We start from the raw sequence: 6014 nt of genomic DNA on the forward strand, positions 1-6014 counted from the left end.
GTAAGCTAGAAGACATTCTGGACATGTTAAGGGTCGCTGATGCGGCAATATTTCAGGCAGAAGTTATGGCTTGTAATGGAGAGGAGCAGTTTTTAGATAGCACAATGATCTACACTTAGGAGATGTGTGTGACACAGGGTTATGATAGCCTCCCTCTGGCTTGTGCTGTCCTGTCAATAGTAAGTGCCATGGATGTGGGAAGGTTGGCCTAGCTGAAATATGTGCAAGAAAGAGTGATCAAACAAAGCCGTTTGTCTTCACAAAGTGAGACACAAAGGACCAATAACAAGGTCATACAAGTCAGTCAAGACACAATGCAGAAGAAAGCAGCCAGGTCTGCTCACCAGAAAGATCAGCTTCTGAATATGTTATGACTATCACAAACAGTGATTTCTTGATGAGAGGAAGTCTCCAGTCTGACAATGAAGCTGATGAAAATTAACTAATTCAGCTAATGCTGGGCACTGATGTTAACAAAGTAAAAATATCCTTGTTAATGGGCACTGGTTTCTCCATCAGTCAAGACTAATGCAGCATTCCATCACCTACAAGGGTGTCTTCAACTGCAATCTACCAAACAGATGAATGCATGTCAATCCAAGGCATATTAATCCTGCATGAATTCCTCAAGTCAAGTGACACAAGAAGGCCATCTCACAACACTTGATGTGAAGGCTAGTGAAGCAACTGCTGACACAGGCTGTTTAGTGAGCTTCAGATTGATACTTCATGTAGAAGTACTGCATGTCTTTCGTCATTCAATTGCCAAGAAGGTATTGTTAAAAGAGAACAACCAAACTCATTAGGCCATGCAGATGCAGAGAAACCTCGCTACCCGCATTAAGGGCATGAATCATAAGCTAAATGGAGCACAATTTTTCTCCAAGCTGGATTTTAACAAAGGCCAGCTCAAGCAGGAAGAATCATCATGTTACATCACCACTTAGACACACACATGGGGCCTTTAAGGGATAAACTGCTCTGTATTGAGGTCATCTGCCGCAGTTGTTTGCCAGGAAGAAATATGAGCAATTATTAAAGGCACTGTGAATTGCTTGATTACACTAGTATTTGGGAATACCAAAAAATAACATAAAACCGTCCTTGTCAAATCAGAGCAGTGTTGGTCTAGCCTGTCAGGCACCAGCTACAAAGGGCCAGTGTGTAGGCCTTTTATTTTGGTCCTGGTGTGGCCCACTGGACAAATAAAAAAAATGGCTCACACACTGGTCCCTTCAAGTTGGCCCATCTGGATATGCCAGATTCTCCAACATTCCAGTTGTTGAATTGTGTACTCCAAAAAGCACTAGAGTGCTTTAGAATGATTTCTCCAACTGTTTATTACAACGAGATGCAGGGTAGAAAGACAATCAAACAAACAGCAGGGAAACCAGGTCTCAAAATTCCACAAGGCTTCATGCAATCCTCACTGAAACAGCAGTCTATTTACACAGCATGGGTCTAAAAGTCTAATTACCAAACAGATGAACTAAAAATAAGAAAATAATAACATCAAAGAAAAGACTTTGTTACCCACGAGAGAATTGTAATACTAATATTTTATCAGTTTGCAACCCATGGAGTTACCATAGGTTTGTAGGATGTGGTCTTTCCACCACATAGGCATTCTACAACCCCTCTCCACACAACCACTTTTCACAACTGAAAATGCAGTACACAAGACAAAGGGTTTCACATCTGCATTGCACAAAACTCTTGAATTTGCTCTGACAATGCACAACCTACACCAAACATCCATTAGTGTCCAAAACCACCACTCCTTTGTACCTCTTTTATTTTGAAATGTCCTGCAAATTTAGACATCCCATTTTAACCAAATCATGTTTCCTTACCAAAATCATGTCTCTTATCATCCATCCATCCATCCAGTTTTACACAAGTCTTTCTACAGTATTGTATCTAGCGTTATAGCTCTTCTGATATTTTTGTCTTCTGGGCACAATGGGCCAGATGTATCATCACGGACCTTTGCGAGTCGGAAATAGCGATTTTTAAGAAATCGCTATTTCCGACTCGCAAAGTGCCATGTATCACATTTGCGATTCGGTAATAGCGATTTCTTAAAAATCGCAAATGCTATTACCGAATCGCAAATTGCGTTACCGGCCCCATTCGCAGCTATGGGCCTGTTGGCCCATATCTGCAAATTTTTTGCATTTCCAAAATTGCAATTTCTGAACCAGAAATCGCAATTTTGGAAATGCAAAAGCCCAGGGTGCTGGGGGCCTAAGGCCCCCTCTGCTGCACCCCAAAAATGTTTTGGGGGACATGTAAGGTGCACACATGCCAAAAGGGCACGTGTGCTTTACATGTTCAATTTAAAAATGCATTTTAAATGCATTTTTAAATTTTGCAGCAGGTTACCACCTGATTTCTTTTCATGGTATTTTGCATGTGCAAAATGCCATTCTGCGAAAAATCGCAATTTGTGATTTTTTGCAGCATCTCCTTGCGATGTGGATTTTGCAAATCGGAAATTGCGACTCACAAAACCAGGTCGCAACGCAAGAAATCGCAATTTTTGCGATTTCTTATTTGTGTTCTGCGAATGCCTTTCATGCAGCGCAGACCACTTTTTTGCACTCGCAAACGGCCGAATTTTGCGATTCGCACCGTTTGCGAGTGCAAAAAATTTTCATACATCTGGCCCAATGTTCCCATCATCGAACACCTAGTTCTCTTGTTTCTTTTCAAAACCAATTCTCAACCATGCAGAATTTAACTTAGAACATGGAATCCTCAGTTTTAGCATTAAGGAGACTGTAAAGTTATAGAGTTACAAGCACTGCAATGTGCTCACTTGGTCTCCCTCAATACCTCCTTTAGTGAGGTCCCCGTATCAACAGCTCCCTGTGCACGCGACTTGACAGTTCTGTTCATGGGCTCTGCAAGACCATGTTCTTGTGGTGAACAAAGAGCCATTCTCTGATGTTCAATCGAGAGATTCTTAAGAAATTATTTCATTTCAACTGAGACAAACTGCACCCTATTGTCGGTTACTAAGCGTCTAGGGATCAATCACACACAAATTTGTATCTCAGGAAGCCAATGACAATATGGGTGTTAACCATGTTCACACATCTGGTCACCACCATCTTGGTCATATAGTCAACTAACAATAACACATAACAGTCCTTTAGTTGTAAAAACTAAATCTAGCCCCAGGTTCACCCAGGGTTCATTTGGGGCAGCAGTAGAGATCAGTTGTGCTGCACCAGCCACACGAGAACCAGACTTAGCTGTAGCGTTTACGAATAACTAGAGGCACAGAAAGTATAAAGGCCTACCATACCTTGAAGCAGGCTGTCTGACCCAACAACGGTTGTTAGGGCTACTTTGCTTAACCTTGAGCTTGCAGTCAGCCTACTCATTCCTTCATCTTTGTTGTTTTTCTCCCTTCTCAGTTCTCTTGGTTAATCAACCTTCATTAGAACATTGGAACGTTGGCAGCTCCATTGAAAACAATGGAGTGCTGCAGGCTTTTACTGGCCACTTTAACAGCAACAGCTGTGAACAAAGCCTCACGGAGCCCAAAAGGGATTTCAATCCCCTCGGGCTCCGGGAGCAATTTGTTTTATTTAAAAGAACATTCTGCCCTGAGTGGCAGAATGTTCTAATAGCCTTACAACCCGCCGTAGCGGGCTCTACCGGCTATTAAAGGCCCTTTCCCTTGTTAAATGCCCTGAACATTGGAATGTTGGGAGCTCCATTGAAAACAATTGAGTGCTCTAGGCTTCTAATGGCCATTAGGAGCCTGGAGCTTCAACATTCCAATGTTTTTGTTGCTGTGAACACAGGCGTCACGGAGCCAGAGGAGATTTTTATCCCCTCAGGCTCCATGAGACCTTTTTATTTATTAGAACATTCTGCCTTCTATTGGCAGAATGTTCCAATAGCCTTATAGCGCTCCATAGCTGGGCTGTACCGGCATTAAAGTCCCTCTCCTTTGTCAAAGGCCCTTGCCTTCGGCAACCATATAGCTTGTTACCTACATAAAAAATATCAATAATTGCCAAATGTCAACAAAGGGATCAGTTGTGCTGCACCAGCCACACGAGAACCAGACTTAGCTGTAGCGTTTACGAATAACTAGAGGCACAGAAAGTATAAAGGCCTACCATACCTTGAAGCAGGCTGTCTGACCCAACAACGGTTGTTAGGGCTACTTTGCTTAACCTTGAGCTTGCAGTCAGCCTACTCATTCCTTCATCTTTGTTGTTTTTCAAAGTAAGGGTAGTGTAAAGGAGGCAATGTTAGTGACATGTCTGCAACTAATCATGAAGCCTCTATATATATATTTTTAAGTGATCACTGAGTCTGAAACACAAGAACACAGGGGGAACAATTTAGCAATTATTAATACTTAGTATATAGGTAACAATTTATACGGTACCCCTATTGACTTACCTTTCACTTAAGAGATCTAGTCAAGTTGTGTGTTCTCTCTTTGGTTAACATGTCTCTTGCCCTCTGGCTGTACAACTTTGGTTTATTCTCTGCAAACTACTTCTTTACTTTTTTGGAATTTCTCTACTTTTCATCAGCAGACGTTGTACACACTTTTGGTTACTACTGTAACTTTTGTAGTATATTTTTTGTTTTTGGGTTACTGTACAACGATGACACAAATGGGCTGTTTGGTGTGTTGAGTAGGTTTTATTGCCTTTTATGAATATGTTTGTTATACACTGTATCTTAGCAGCCTTGAAAAGGTCATCATAGACGAAAAATGTGTCGGCTGCCTGCTTTTTTGTGGAATAAACTCCTCAACTTTTTCAATGGACTAACATGGTCTTGTGTACTAACTGGACTTATTATATGGTCTTGTATTTGTTCTGGAACTATCTGTTCTGCTCTGGGCCCTGTATTTTTTCATACCTCTGAGGACGTATTAAATAAGTCACCCTTAATTAGTCATTGTAGCCCACAAGGCACCTAGAATACAAAAGTGGTACTTTCAATAATTTAATGATGGTATGTACCTACAGTGACTAGTCCACAAAAGCTATTATCAATGTAAAGATCTGCAGCTGTGCTATGAGAAGAAACAGAGTTCAGAATAAAACCATAAATCTCTTTGGTTTGGGACAAGCTACTGGAAGAATTCAAACACTATTTTTAATGCTTAAAACTCTAATTCAGTGGTAAAGTCATAGTTTCAATAAATATTAAGTAAAAGTGACTTTTAAAAAGTCGCATTTTACCTGCCTAAGTCTGCTGTGAGACTGCCAGTTCGTCCCCTTAGTGAGTTGTGGAAACTGCTCACAGGCAGGAACACTGGCTTAGCCCTTTTCACATAAAGACCTGGGAGGGAGGTGACTGACACACATCAGCTCAGGAAGGACACCTGGGGAGCATCCTGGACCTTCATTACCTTGAAAGAGTCAAACGTGAGGCCTGCCCAATGATGGTAAGGGCAAGAGGAGACTGGAGAAGGGGAAGGCTGTGTTCTTTAGTCCCTTAGTAGCCTGTTGGGCACCAGCCAGCTGGGAAGGGGAGCTGGTCCCAGACCCAGTTTGGTGTAGCTGATGAGGCGGGGACTGTTCATTTCCCTAACCACACCACACCACTGGCAGGCATACAGGCTACCTTTAGGGGCAGAAGGTCAGTTGCATCTTGTATTTTCCTTAGAATGGTGGAATGTGGGATATTTTGCATTAAGGCAAACAGGGTGTGCTACAAAAGTGGGAAATGCTACCCCCAGGATCTTTTTCCTCATTGGTCTATGAGTCACCCCAACCACTGGCTAGTACATCTTACAGAAGTGGCACCTCACCATAGTTCAGCAGAACACTTTCTAAACCTGTGGAAGAACAAAAGAGGACTGAAGCAGCTGTGTGAAGCTTAGGAGAAGACCTAAAGCCTGGACTTGTTGCCACTTGTACCCAGACCAAGAACATGGACTCCTGGGGTCAGTTAGCTGTCCTTCTGTATGGCTACAGGGACATAAAAAGCTACAAGAGGCCAGTTTTCCTGGAAGGAACAGCCACCAG

This window comes from Pleurodeles waltl, chromosome 3_1, assembly GCF_031143425.1.
Source record: "Pleurodeles waltl isolate 20211129_DDA chromosome 3_1, aPleWal1.hap1.20221129, whole genome shotgun sequence".
In the NCBI taxonomy this organism is placed as follows: domain Eukaryota; kingdom Metazoa; phylum Chordata; class Amphibia; order Caudata; family Salamandridae; genus Pleurodeles; species Pleurodeles waltl.